The sequence below is a fragment of the Heterodontus francisci genome, chromosome 3 (assembly GCF_036365525.1).
Source record: "Heterodontus francisci isolate sHetFra1 chromosome 3, sHetFra1.hap1, whole genome shotgun sequence".
Classification (NCBI taxonomy): Eukaryota; Metazoa; Chordata; class Chondrichthyes; order Heterodontiformes; family Heterodontidae; genus Heterodontus; species Heterodontus francisci.
The window spans coordinates 155918619-155934653 of NC_090373.1; positions in this window are offsets into that span (position 1 = coordinate 155918619).

Consider the following 16035-nt stretch of genomic DNA (forward strand, 5'->3'; position numbering starts at 1 on the left):
GAACCGTATTAGAGTTTAAGTTTAAGGTTTAATAAATTTCATCTTCTTTAAAACACAGAAAGCCTGTTCGTGCTCATTTCTTTGCCTTATAATTGGAAAGTTGTGAACAAGGATTCACAAAGGGGGAGCTCAAAACACAGTGTGTTTAAAATTAAACCCTGTTACAATAAGACCAGGTGAAGATAGTAACAGACCCCTAGACGCCTGTCGCACCTGGTTGTAACACTGTCCTTTCCCTGTAGCTCTTCAAATATTTTCTCTTCAGGTGCTCATCCAATTCCCTTTCGAAAGCCCTAATTGTATCTGCCTCCACCACACTCAGACAGTGCATTCCAGATTCTAACCACTCGCTGTGTAAAAAAACGTTTCTCCTCATGTTGCAGTTGATCCTTTTGCCAACCAGCTTAAATCCATGTTCTCTGGTTCTCTTTTGCCAATGGGAACAGTTTCTCTCCATCTACTCTGTCTAGACCCCTCATGATTTTTAACATGTCCATGAAATCTCCTCTTAATCTTCTCTAAGGAGAACAACCCCAAGTTTCTCCAATCTATTCACAGAACTGAAGGTCCTTATCACTGGAACCAAACTCATAAATCTTTTCTGTACTCTCTACCATGCCTTTACATCCTTCCTCAAGTGTGATGCCCAGAATTGGACAGATTACTCCAGTTGAGGTAGAACCAGAATTTTATAAAGGTTCAGCATAACTTTCTTGCTTTTGTACCCTATGCCTCTATTGATAAAGCCCAGGATCTCGTATGCCTTTTTAAAAATGTTATCAACCTGCCCTGCCACCTTCAACAACTTGTGCACATATACACCCATGTCTCTCTGTTCCGACACCTTCTTTACAATTGTACCCTTTAGTTTATATTGCCTCTCCTCGTTCTTCCTACCAAACTGAATCACTTCATAATTCTCTGCATCAAATTTCATCTGCCACTTGTCTACCCATTCCACCAGCCTGTCTACATCCTCTTGAAGTCTATCAACATCATCCTCACAGTTCACAATGCTTCCAAATTTTGTGTCATCTGCAAATTTTGAAATTGTGTCCTGCAGACCCATATCGAGGTCATTAACATCTATCAAGAAAAGCAGTGGTCCGACGACCCACTGTATACCTTCCTCCTGTCTGAAAAACAACCTTTCACCACCACTCTTTTTCAGGTCACTCAGCCAACTTTGTATCCATGCTGCCACTTTCCCTTTTAATCCATGGGTTTCAACTTTGCTGGTAAGTCTATGATGTGGTACTTTATCAAATGCCTTTTGGAAGTCCATATACACCACATCAATCACTTTTCCCTCATCAACCTTCTGTGTTACCTCATCAAAAATCTCAATCAAGTTAGTTAAACACAATGTGTCTTTAACAAATTATGCTGGCTTTCCCTAATTAATCTGCACTTGTTCAAATGACTGGAAATTTTGTCTTGGATTATCATCTCTAAAAGCTTTCCCACTACCAAGACAGACTGACTGGCCTGTAGCTGGTGGGCTTATCCTTACACTATCTTTTGAACAAGGATGTAGCATTTGCAATTCTTCAGTCCTTCGGCGCCATCCCCATATCTAAGAAGGATTGGAAGATTAGGGCCAGTACCTCTACCTTTCTACCCTCACTTCCCTCAGCATCCTCAGATGAATCCCATCCAGTCCTGGTGACTTATCAACGTTAAGTACAGCCAACCTTTCCAACACCTCCTCTCGATCAATTTTTAGCCCATCCAGTATCTCAATTCCGAAGAAGGGTCACTGCTTCTCTTTCCACAGATGCTGCCAGACCTGCTGAGTGGTTCCAACATTTCTTGTTTTTATTTCAGTATCTCAACTATCTCTTCTTTTACTATGACTTTTACTTTGACAGCATCCTCTTTCTTGGTAAAGACAGGTGCAAAATATTCATTTAGTACCTCAGCCATTTCCTCTGTGTCCATGTGTCAATCACCTTTTTGGTCCCTGATCAGCCCCTCCCCTCTTCTTACTACTCTTTTACTATTTATATCCTGAAGAAGACGTTTGGGTTTCTTTCATGTTCACTTCCAGTCTTGCCTCATACTCTCTCCTTGCCACTCTGATTTCCTTTTTCACTTCCCCTTGGAACTTTCTATATTCAGCTTGGTTCTCACTTGTATTATCAATCAGACGTCTGTCATACACCACCACCGCACCCCCACACCCCCCCCCCCCCCCACCGCCCCCTTGCTTTTTACCGCTTTATCTTACTCACTATCTTTCTTGCCATCTAGGGAACTCTGGCTTTGGTTGCTCTACCTTTTCCAATCATGAGAATGTACCCAAACCATCTCCTCTTTAAAAGTAGCCCATTGTTCCGTTACAATTTTGCCCGCCAATCTATGATTGCCAAATTCATTCTCACTCCACTGAAATTGGCCCTCCTCCAATTTAACCATTTTTACTCTGGATTGTTACTTGTCCTTTTCCATTGCTAACTTAAACCTTAGGATCCTATGATCACTGTTCCTTAAAAATTCCCCGACTAACACTTGATCGACTTGACCCACCTCATTCCCCAGAATCAGATCCAGCAATGCCCCTTCCTCGTTAATATATTATTAGAGAATCTCAGATGGCATTGCTCATGGTAAGTCAGATTACACAGTTTCTCTCCCAGAGATAGGTGATATTACAGAGGTGGAAGTAGATGGTCCAAGTGGTTGCAAGGATATGGGGTAGGAAGCTCTGCTTAGGGTCAAAAAGGATGCCAAGGTTGTGACATCAGTTCAACTTCAGACAGTGGCCAGGGAGGGAGATGGATTTGGTGGCTAGGGAATGAAGTTTGTGGTCAGGATTAAAAACCATGGCATTGATCCTTTTTTCTATCAGTGCATATGATGTGGATGTTGCTGGCTAGGCCAGCATTTATTGCCCATACCTAATTTTTTAAAAATTTATTCATGGGATGTGGGCGTCACTGGCCAGGCCAGCATTTATTGCCCATCCCTAATTGCCCTTGAGAAGGTGGTGGTGAGCTGCCTTCTTGAACCGCTGCAGTTCATTTGGGGTAGGTATACCCACAGTGATGTTAGGAAGGGAGTTCCAGGATTTTGACCCAGCGACAGTGAAGGAACGGCGATATAGTTCCAAGTCAGGATGGTGTGTGACTTGGAGGGGAACTTGCAGGTGGTTGTGTTCCCATGTATTTGCTGCCCTTGTCCTTCTAGTCACAGTCATAGACGATGTAATTTGTGATTTTGATCAGGGCTGTTCCAGTGCTATGGAATGGGCAGAAACGTGATTCAAGGGATTCAAACACGGGGTTGCAGGAAATATGGCCACAGATTTGAGAGACAATAACACGTTCAAGGACTTTGGAATGGAACGGGAGGTTGGAGATGGGATGGTACTTTGCAAGGAGAGGGGTCAAAGGTTATTTGAGGTGGGGAGTGATAACAGTAGATTTTGAAAGTGAGGGAGCAATATCTGAGAGAAGGAAATGTTAACAATATCAGCCAACATGGGAGCCAGGAACGGAAGTTAGGTGATCAGAAGTTTAGTGGGAATAGGGGTGAATAGGAGATACGTCTCATCGACAAAATGAGCTTGGAGCAGGCTTGAGGGAAGACAGGAGAGAAAGTCGAGAAATATGTGAGTTCAAGGCTGGGGTAGGGTCGAAGTTTGGGGGGAGGTTTGGCTTAGTGAGCTAGGGAAAGGGAAGGAAGCAGCAGAGGCAGCTGAACAAATGATCTCAACCTTATTGACAAAGCCATCCATAAGCTCCACACACACCCCATGCTTGCTGACCTACATTGGTTTCCAGTCCAGCAATGCTTCAATTTTAAAATTCTTATCCTTGTTTTCAAATCCCACCAAGGCCTCACCCCACTGTCTCTGTACCTCTTCCAGCCCTAAAACCCTCAGAGATCTCTGTGCTCCTCCAACTCTGGCCTCTTGTCCACAACTGGCAACCGTACTTTCAGCTGCCTAGGCCCAAAGCTCTGGAATTCTCTTCCAAAATCTCCCTACCTCTCTACCGCTCTCTCGTCCTTTAACACGCTCCTTAAAACCTACCTCTTTAACCAACCTTTTGGTCACTTGTCTTAATATCTCCTTATGTGACCTCCTATTTGTTAAGTATCGTTTGATAACCTGTAAAGTGCCTTGGGACATTCTACCACATTAAAGACATTATATAAATCCAAGTTTTTGTTGTTGCTTTTGTTGTTGAGGTAGGGGTGCGAAGGCGGAGGAGGGGTGTTTAAGAAGATGGTTGGTAATGGAGCATCCGATAGTACTTAATGTATGTCAATGAATAGGTAAACCAGTTGTCCACCATAAATATTCAAATCTGCTTAAGGGAGCAGAGATGGGGGCCATACCAGGGGAATGATCAGGATGGGAAAGAGTAAGGGTTTTACTGGGATGAAGGGCATCAAACAGGGAGATGAGGGTTTGATTGAGTAGAAATGTTATAGGGAATAGAGGGTCAAACACTAGACAGTTGGGAATTTGGAAGTGCCATTGTAAGTGACTTGGGAGAGAGATTTTTCCAAGGAAGTGGGGTTGGAAGGGGAAAGTAGGAAGTGAACGGAGATGGCCTTATCTGTGAATGATACGATGGGAATAGAGAGGTCACGTAAGATGGCAAGGCCGGGGATAGCCATGAATATGTGTCGGCAGTTTACATAGTATGAGAGATTAAGGAGAATAGGAGGACAGTGAACAATGAGGAGAGAGTGCAGGATGAGATCAGGTGGATGTTGAAATTGCCAAGAATGAGAAGTCACTCCGTGCAAAGGCTGAGGGAGAAAAGCAGTTAAGATATCTCATTGAGAAGGTTGGCATGGTACATGGATGGGCGGTAGAGAATGAGAATTTTAAAGGAGAGTCAAGAGGGTGGAACAAGGTGAGACACTCAAAGGAGGAGATAGTGCAGGAGCAGTAGGGAGATATACAGAGGTGAGATTTGGGTGATGAGGGCTACATTATCACTGTGGCTGTTTGGGCAGGTCAGGTGGTGGAAAATATAGCCAGGCAGGGACTATTCAGTACGGGGGAAGGCATCATCATCCATGAGCTAAGTTTCCGTCAAGGTCATGATGTTGATGTCATCATCCACAATAATGTCATGGATGGCAAGGGTCTTATTCACAAGTGAACGGATGTTTTGAAGGGAGATACGAGGAGGGTCAGTGATAGTTGATCTGCTGGCAAAGTACTATCCACATCTACAAATCTTTATAATGTTTTAATTATATATAAATCTGATCCATGTATTTGGAATTGTGCAGAGGCTCTTAAGTTATATTTAGAACATTATAATATGTTAACATTTTGCCTATGCTGTCAGTGTGCTACACTGAACTATGGGAGCACTTAGAGACACAAAGCAGAATAGCAACAGAAAGTACAATTTAATTTTTAAAATGCATTGATTTACATCCTTTTTTCCAGTTGGCCCAGGGTTCTCTCTTGTACCACTCTATCAGGTCATCTATTTCAAGGGTTTGATTTTAACCCGACTCACCTGGCAGAAACCGAGTAGGTAGGCAGTTAAAGACAAGCAGGTTATTAACCCACTCAGATTCCAGCCAGTTCTGATATTTGTCATAGCCTGACTAAAACATTTTCATGTGGAACTTTGTCAAATGTCTTTTGGAAACAGTAGTGGTCCAAATATCAATTCCTTAGCACCCTTACTCAGTACTTCCCCTTCACTAGCATAACACCTCCAATAAGTAGCTGTTGATGTCTACTTTTCAACCAATTTCTTATCCACTCCAAAAATGTACCCTGAATCCTCATAGCTTTGAAATTGAGTACTAGACTTTCATGTGGCAACTTAGGTAACCACACTCACTGTCCACTTGTGTTGTGACAGCCCCAAAGAAATGAAGAAAGCTGGTCAAACAGAATTTCCCATTTTGAAGACTTGCAGACTGCTGTTTATTAGATTGTTGTTGCACTTATAATTCAGGAATTTGCTCAGGAGTCGGGGAATCGGCACGTAGAAATCCAGTCCAGTGATTGCAGGCTTCAAGTCGGAGAACCATGCAACGATCAGGGATCTGGTGAGCAACCCTGAAGAGGGTAAAAATTTGTTCCTATTGGCACTAGGCAGGTAGCACCGGGAAAATCAAAAGTCCTTAGCGAAGACAGATCCCAGTTTGGCGCCTTTACACATGGCGACCAAAGCGAGCGAAAAAAATGAGGCTGCAAATATTCAATACTCCAAGAGAAGGGAGTTAAAGGAGCATTGCAGCAACGCTACAAAACTGCATATAAAACAAGGAGGAAATAAATCCAAAATCTAGCGGCAAGATTGCACAGGGACAAACAGTGGCCATAGTGGGAGTCAGCGCGGGGCTGAAAAACAGGTAAAACTTCTGATATGGGAGGAAAAATTCAAAAGTGAAAATAAACCAAATAGAAGCTATGGATCTTAAATTCACAATACTAAAGAAGTTTGGACACATGGAAGAACCAAATAAAACCCAAAATTGATAACTCCGACGAAATTTTTTTTTGAAATACAGAATTGCTTCCAAATTACTCAGCCAGTCTGAAGCAGAGCAAGTTAACACATTGCTGTTTTCCTTTAAGGCAATAGCAGACAACGTTATTGCAAGACAAGGCATTAATGAGACATCAGCCAAATTTGACCAGGTTTTAAAAGCCTTTGATAGTTATTTAAATTTGCAGAACAATAATATTCGAGAAAGGGCAAGATTTAACAGAAGGGTCCAGAAACCAGGTGAAACAGTTGAATTTGTGAAGACTTAACTCAACCTAATAAGGCAGTGGCAAGAGAATTTCATCCGATGTAATCAGTGGACGAAAGCTTGGCAAAGTTATCCAAAAGTACCGACTTCATGAAGCTTGCTGCGAATAATGGCTTTTGGCAAGTTTCATTGAATAAGAAGTCCAGGTGTTGGCAACCTTCATTACTCCGTCTGGAAAATTTTGTTTTAATCGGTTCCCATTTGGGATCCCGTCAACACCGGAAATATTCCACAGAACTATGTTGAACATTCTACAGGGCCTTAGAGGTGTAATATCCCATATGGAAGACACTGAGTCCATTGAAGAATATGATCTGAGAGTTAGAGCAGTTTTGAATCGCCTACAAGATGAAGGTCTGACACTTAATGAGAAGTGTGAGTTTTCAAAAACATCTATTGATTTTTTTAGGACACATTGTCAGCAGCAACAGCATCATGGCAGACCCGCAAAAGAAAAGCGCCGTTAGTGAATTCCCACTTCCTACTTCAGTCCTAGAAATTCGACATGCTCAGATGCAAGATGAAGAATGCATCTATAGCCACCAATATTGCAAGCAGGGCTGGCTGCAGCAGCGTCCCAGTGGTAAGAGGTTGAAAATCTTCTTGGAACACAGAAGACACTTTACTATAGTGGATGATTTTTCTGGTATATGATGAGAGACTGGTGATTCCAGAATCACTCCAGTTAGACATCTTAGAGAAAATACACCAGGGTCATATGGGCATAACTAAATGTAGAGCAAGGGCTCAGACGTCCATGTGGTGGCCGGGAATATTGAAATATGTAGAAGAAATTATTTCAAATTGCCAGGTATGTGCAGTACACAGTCAGGATCAGAGGGAACCACTTATCTCGACCCAATTCCCAAACAGACCATGAGAATGTCTGACGATGGACCTATTTAGTTTAGTTTAGTTTAGCTTAGAGATACAGCACTGAAACAGGCCCTTCGGCCCACCGAGTCTGTGCCGACCATCAACCACCCATATATACTAATCCTACACTAATCCCATATTCCTACCACACCCCCACCTGTCCCTATATTTCCCTACCACCTACCTATACTAGGGGCAATTTATAATGGCCAATTTACCTACCAACCTGCAAGTCTTTTGGCTTGTGGGAGGAAACCGGAGCACCCGAAGAAAACCCACGCAGCCACAGGGAGAACTTGCAAACTCCACACAGGCAGTACCCAGAATTGAACCCAGGTCGCTGGAGCTGTGAGGCTGCGGTGCTAACCACTGCGCCACTGTGCCGCACATATATATATATAAATATATTCATATTTAATGGAAAATCCTACCTGATTGTTATCGACTACTTTTCAAGGTGGATCGAAATCAAACATTTGTACACAATGACAACTGAAGCAGTCATTCGAGCGTTACAAGAAATCTTTGCAACACAAGGTATACCCAACCTGATAGTGTCGGATAATGGACCATAATTTGCAAACGACTACTTCACGCACTTTGCCGAAAACTGTGGATTAGCACATCTTACAAGTTCCCCCAGATATCCACAATCTAACGGAGAAGCTGAGCGAGGAGTCAGAACTATCAAAGCACTGTTAAAGAAAAATCAAGAGTTTCAAACGATACTCCTGAACTACAGAAGTAGTCTATTGCTATGTGGATTAGCAGCATTGGAACTGTTGATGGGAAAAAAGCTTAAAACGCAACTTCCAATCCCACCCAAAAAGTTACTTCCAGGACTACAAGTTCAGGATTATCAGAGTCTTACAGAAAGCAACAAACGTACAATTATAATAGGAAATACTGTACCAGGAAAATACCGAAGTTGACAGAAGGACAGAAGGTATGGGTACAAGACCAAAGCAGAGAAGGAGTAATCATCCAGAAAGATTAGAATCAACAGCAATCTTATTTAATACATAGTTCCGAAGGTACTTTAAGAAGAAACAGGTGAAATCTTATTTCTATTCATCAAAGCTGTAAATCAGTCATACAGTTGGCCGAACCAGATGTTGAACCTGAAATTCAGAAAGCACTGGATACTACAAACCTCATGGAAGGTTGTCCAAGTCAAGAAACAAGAGTTCAAAGAAAGACTGCTGATCTTCCGAGTCTGACAACAACACGATCAGGGAGATTTGTGAAGCCTCCTGATAGATTGAATCTATGATGTATGAGACTTGGGGGGAGATGGGGTAGTATGTAAAATAAATATAAATTGATGTAAATACATATATATTTGGATAAAAACTTGGACGGAGATAGTCTGAAAGGGTTAAAGTTGAGAAAGTGTAAAGAATACTTCCTACCATGATGATGTAAAAGATCACATGTGAGAGAGACTAGAAAATAGACGCAGCGTGCCTTCAGAGGAGACACATAGACTTGTGTGAAGCTGTACATAGTAACAATGTAATAAAGATTAATGTTTGAAGGACTCAAGAATAAGGAATCTCTCTAAGCTAGACTAACTAAGTATATTAAGGTGGCAGCATAACAACCAAAGATACAACAAATAGGGCTGAGGTTGTTTGCATCTCTTTTGTCACATTTTTTGAATATGGGCACAGCATTCACCTATTTTCAGGCTACTGTACCTCCCCAGTGTCCAGTGAGTCATGTTGTTAGCTATCAACATACATCAAGTAACTCTAAACTCCTGTGAGATAAAGACAAAGATAGGATACACAATGACTACCAGTGAAGGATTCTATAAAGTTAGTCCACTTAAAGGCTGTACAAATCCATGACCTATCTTATATATTTTGACTAGATGAAGGTAGCAAGTGTGAGTAAATGCATCATGCAATGTGGCACTGAGCCAAACAGATCAGCAAGTTTTGAGTTCAATTCCTGGTCTGTTCGAAGTTCAGTTGATCCTAACTGTGCATCGGTGGAAGTATTGTAATTGACCACAGCATCCCTTCTGGTTTTCTTTGCTGATCACCATCTGGTGACTCCTGGCAACTCTATAGATGTTGAGCTCATCTGTGAAACCACCATAGTTAAAGATATCAATACTCACCATGAAGGAAGGGTAATTGCTTACTAATCAAATGGCAATCACACTTGTTAACAGAGAAAGGGATCAGGTAGAATGCCAGGTTTACACCCTGCCCAACATTACTCTTTGCTGGTTTCAATTGAGAATAAAAATAGTGAGGTATAAAACCAGCGTTGCATCCAATTCCATCAGTTTGCTGACAGGCATGTCAGGTTTAAATTGTCCCCAGTGTTCCTTCAGATCCTGAAAAGGTATGGGTGAACAAATACTTGCATTTATACAGCAACTTTAACATGGTAAAACATTCCAAGGTGCTTCTCAGGAACTTTATCACACTAAATTTGAACTGAGACTGAAAGGTTGAAAGACACAATTCCCTGAAAGTAGGTCTGGCTTTATGCTTCTTTGTCTCGTTTTCCAGGGCAGCTCTTTTCGCCATCACTAAATACCTTCAGCTGATCAATTCTTAATTACCCATAGTCATATTTCATCCCAATCTCAACTGCCATTTCAACTCATTTGTGCTATGCTTTAACAGTTCTCAGCCAGGCCACTAGCTAGAGCTCTGCAGGCCAGAACAACGCTCCATATAGGGTAGGAGAAGAGAAAACATTTTGTTCGGACTTCAGTGCAGAAATCTAAATTTGGCTGGGAAAATGAGAACAGAATTAACGGAGACATGGAAAACTCCAAAGGACAGCTCACCCTGCTTTCCAGATACAGTGTTGGGGATCAACAATAGACATCTTAAGGGATAAAACAAAAAGTCAATGTATGTGAATCTGCATCTGTAGGAAGTACATAAATACCATTCTATAGCATTATTATTGTTTCCCTTCATGCAGCGACGATAACAATTCTGGCATACTCATCCCAGGATGGAAATACCTTTTTCTATCACATGACAGTTATCATGTTTGTAAACAAAATTTGACCGTGTTGTATAGAGTAGAACCATTATTTATCCTTCCTTTCATGTACACTCACAACACATTGGGATCTGTCTACCGTCCACAGAATAAATTGACACTCACCATTCAGACTGTGAAAAGCACAAACAAGTCCTACTTTTTCATCATTAGTCCTTTCAAGTCCATGTCAGTTCAAAAGGTTCTATAAATACTTTTAAACATAAAACCTAATAAATCCTCCCAAATCTACAGCATAGTTTGTCATTGAAAAGCTTTTAGTTGCCATTACATTCCATTACCTGGCTGCTTGGCCATTCTGTGCCAGCCCTGGCTTACTTTTCTTCAGTATTATACTCAGCTGCTCTACCTCAGACAAAAGCTTCTTTCCAATAAAAATGGATTTTCCTCCAGATTGTCTGCAGTTTTCACTAACCAGCAATGTCCTCCAGCTAGGACAAAACAGTCTAGGCTATAGACTTCTCTAGTACTGCAGCCATTGTTGTTCTAAAATTGACTGACAGGAAGTGTGGTTTAATGTCTGTGAGCCAGATAACATCAGTCCAATTTCCTTCCGTCCTTCCATATGCCCCTTCATATGCCTGACAACTTACGAAATGCCTTCAAGTGATGACAAAGTAAATTTGGTCAATACATTTTAATACGTTTGCAACTATTTTCATTCAACTTAATTGATGATTTTATGTACCTTTTACTGTACCAAATGACAAATTCCACAAAGTCACAGTGCAGCTTGTCAAAGAACAGTAAATGATTACATTAGCTGAAGGTATCAGTGATATATCAACAGATCAATAGAATGGATACTGAATATGGGAAACTAAATTGTGTTTAATCCAAAAATAATAAAATCTAAATTTGACATTAGCCCAACAGTTTTATAAATAGAAGGCATAAAATGGGAAGAAATGGCTTAAACACCAGGCCGCCACAGACTCCAGAGAAGCTGGAAATGGCAGCCGGAATGCTTCCAGCCACCTCCGGCACGTCCGTGCAGTGAACCCTTACTGACAAGATCCTAGTGCAGGCGAGTCGTGGGTGCACCAAATGCACACAGAGCGGGCACATTCTGATGTCAATCAGTCTCTTCTGCCAATTTGGACCATGCAGGTCCAGTTAACGCCCTCTTTATTCACTCACAGCTGAACATGCATTCAGCTGCACAAGGGACTCCACACTAGCATTATTTAAAGGGCCAGCCATTTAACTTGCAGGTAAGGTGCTTTTGACTTCCTTTTGCTCTTGCAAAGTTTATAGAAGTACTGTGGTGTGCTCCTGGAGGAATTGTGGAGAATCATAGAATGGTTACAGTGCAGGAGGTGGCCATTCAGCTTGTTGAGCCTGTGCCAGCTCTCTGCAAGAGCAATTTAGCTAGTCCACCCCCTTCCCCTTTCCCCGTAGCCCTGCAAATTTTTTCCCCTCAGGTGCTTATGCAATTTCCTTTTGAAAGCCACAAATGGAATCTGCCTTCACCTTCTTTTCAGGCAGTGCATTTCAAATCATAACCACTCACTGCATAACAAGTTTTTCCTAATGTGCCTTTCATTCTTTGCCAATCACTTTAAATTAGTGTCTTCTGGTTCCCGACCCTTCTGCAAATGGGAACAGTTTCTCTCTATCTACTCGGTCTAGACCCCTCATGATTTTGAACATACTACCAAATCTCTTCTCAACCTTCTCTTCTCTAAAGAGAACAACTCCAGCTTCTCCAATCTATCCGCATAACTGAAGTTATGGGGCTATAGTTGCAGTACCCCTAGGGTTGCAACACGAGGGTGAAACAAGCTGCAGAAAGGAAAAGCTGTGTGCAGATGGAGAAGGAGGAGCGCTCTCTACCGAAGGCCATACAGGGAGCACTTCTCCTACCTCCACCTCAGCCAGGAGTAATGTGTGAGGAGCCTGCAGTTCACCAAGGAGGTGGTCACTAAACTGCCACCTCCTTCAACAGGACCTAAAGCTGCACAGCAGGGTGAGGACGCAGCTGCCAGCAACTGTTAAGGTCATCTTCTCCCTCAACTTCTATACAAGCAGATCCTTCCAGGCAGGTGCCAGCAACATAGCCAACATTTCCAGTTTACCATCCATCACTGCATCCGAGAGATGAAAGAGGCCCTGTATGCCAGGGGAAGGGACGTCATAGAGAGAAATAGGAAGAGTGGGAATGTGGTGCAGGGAGCCGTTGACTGCACGCACATGGCTCTGCAACCCCCACAAGTTAAAAGGATGTTTCAGAACTGCAAGGGCTAGCACTCTAGAAACGTGTAGTTCTTGTCCATCCATGCACCAACATCATCTCAGTGTATGCCTGCTATCATGGAAACAACCACGATCTTCATCCTGAAGCAATCATCCATTCCTGCCGTCTTTGGGCCACAATGATGAACCACAGGCTGGCTGCATATTGACAGGAAATTCCGCTCTACACCTGTCCCATGACTCTCCTCTGCTACCTGACCACATCAGGACAACGCGCCTATTTTGAGAGCCATGTAGCCACAAAGAACATCATGGTCAAAATCACTGGCATCCTGAAGCACAGTTCTTCTGCCTGGAGCCCTCGGGAAGAGCCAGTACTCACCAGAGTGGGTGTCCAAACTTGCGGTGGTCCACTGTCTCCTCCATAACCTCGCTATCATGAGGGCGCACCCCTTGCCACCAGGAATTTGGAAGGAGGAGGAGGCAGGGAGAACCCTCTCTCTCCAGATAGGCTGTCTGTGTGTGGCTACTGAGACTCCAGTTCTCCAAAGATTTCATCCTATCATCACCATCGTTCCAACCATCCCCCCTTTCAATTCATCTGCTATGTGCCATTGCAGTGTCCTCTTGACCAAAATCCTGAAATAAAAGGTACCAACAAAAACCATTCCACAACAAAGTTATCCAACAATACATACAAAACTGAACTATTCACCCTTACTGCCCGTCTTCCATGTGCCTTTGCCTGGCCTAGTGCTTTTCGTGTTTTTGTATTTTTGTGATGTCAGTCTCAACGGGGTTTGCTGAATGCTAGGGCTCAGCAGTGATATTCACTTCTTTAATATTTTACTTGCAGCCTTGGTAGTTTTCACAGCAGATTCCTTCTTAGTAACTGACTTGATCACAGGCATGGCTGGTGGAAGGCTGCTGATTCTCACTGGGGGAGACTGCAGATGGCCTTGCAGGATGACCTTGAGCATCTCTCGGCCTTAAGGACCTGGCTTCAGATTGCCCCACCTTTGCATGGGCAGCAGCAGTTTGGGCTGGATGACTGAGGAAAGGGCATTGGTGAAGTGGCACTGATGGGAGCACAAATGCTGCCATCCTGAGAGAGGACATCAGGTTTGTACTCCATGATGCCACTGGCACTCCCACAAAATCCTAGTAATCTCAAGCCATTGTATCCAGGACTGTCACTGGCCTCATCTACTGTAGAGACTTTCCCTCCATAGCCTCCAATCTCCTAGTTCCCCAATCACATACAACTCACTTCTACCTCCTTCCCAAAATCCAGAAATAGAACTGCCCTGCTAGACTCATTATTTCAGCCTGTTCCTGCCCCACTGAACTGATTCCTTCCTATCTCAACTCTATTTTTTCTCCCCTTGTCCAGTTTCTTCCAACTTATATCTGTGACTCTTCCGATGCCCTCCATCACTTCAACAGTTTCCGGTTTGTTGGCCCTCATTGTCTCCTATCCACCATGAACACCCAATCCCCACCAGGATGGTCTGAGGATTCTCCGCTTCTTCCTAGAATGGAGGCCTAACCAGTCTCTATCCACCAACACAATCTTCTGCCTGGCTGAGCCTGTTCTCACGTTGAAGAACTTTTCCTTCAACTCCACTCACTTCCTCCAAATAAAAGGTATATTGCTATGGGTACACATATGGGTCATAGCTATACCTGACTTTTTGTGGGATATGTGGAACATTTCTTGTTCCAGTCCTATTCAGGCCCCCTCCCTCACCTCTTCTTGGAGTAGATTGGTAACTGTATCAGTGCCGCTTCAGGCTCTCACCCTGAACTGGAAAATTTCATTGACTTTGTTTCCAATTTCCACACTTCTCTTACCTTCACAAGGTCCATCGCTGACTCTTCCCTTCTCTTCCCTTCCTTGACTTCCCTGTCTCTATTTCTGGGGATAGGCTATCAACCAATATTCACAATAAGCCCACGGACTCTCATAGATACCTGGACTACATTTCCTCACATCCCACTTCCTGCAAAGACGTGCCTCCATTCTCCCAGTTTCTCTGTCTCCATTGCATCAGTTCAGATGATGCAACCTTCCATTCTAGCGCTTCCGATATGTCTTCCATTTTCCTCTACCAAGGATTCCCGCCACTGTGTTTGACAGGGCCCTCAACCACGACCAATCTATTTCATGCATTTCTGCTCTCACCCCTTCCCCTCCCTCCCAGAACCATGATAGGTTGTCTTCACCTTCCACAACCCCCCACCTCCCCCGCCCCCCCAGCCTCTGTATTCAAAGATCATCCTCCACTATTTTCGCCACCTCCAGTATAATGCCATCACCAAACACATCTTACCCTCCCCTCCTCTTTCAGCATTCCGGAGGGACCATCTCCGCTGCGACACTCTGGTCCACTCCTCAATCATCCCCAATACCTCCCCATTTTCCTCCAGCACCTTTCCATGCCAAGCACAGGAGATGCAGCATCTGCTCTTTGATCTCCTTTCTCACCATCCAAGGCCCCAAAAACTCCTTCCAAGTGATGCAATGATTTACTTGTACTTCTTTCAATTTAGTGTATTCGCTGCTCACAATATGGCCTCCTCTACACTGGGGAGACCAAACGCGTCTTGGTGACCACTTTGTGGAATAACTCCCCTCATTCTGAAAATCCTGAGCTTCCTGCCTTTTCTCATTTTAATTCTCCACCTTGCTCCCACTCTGCTCTTTCTGTCCTTGTCCTGCGACAGTGTTCCAATGAAGTTCACCACAAGCTCAAGGAACAGCACCTCACCTTTTGATTGGGCACTTTATGGCCTTCTGAACTCAATATTGAGTCCAATAATTTTAGATCTTTCCTCATATATTTTTATTGTTTTTTATTGCTGGCTCATTCCCCCCCCCCCCCCCCTTTAATTCTTTCTTTATCCCTTTATGTTGTGTTCGGATGGCTGCTATCCTGCCATTCACACCTCCTCTACACACATCTCTTTTTTCTTTACTTGTCCCATTATCACTCCCTTTGGCTTTGTACCATGAAACCTTATGTCATTTAATCTGTCCTTCCCTCCATCCTATCACAGACCTTCGCTTTTGTTCTTCTTCTCCCCTCCCACTTTTACTTGCTCAAAACCTGTAACATTTCCAACTTTTGCCAGTTCGGATGAAAAGTCACAGACTTGAAATGCTAACTCTGTTTTCTC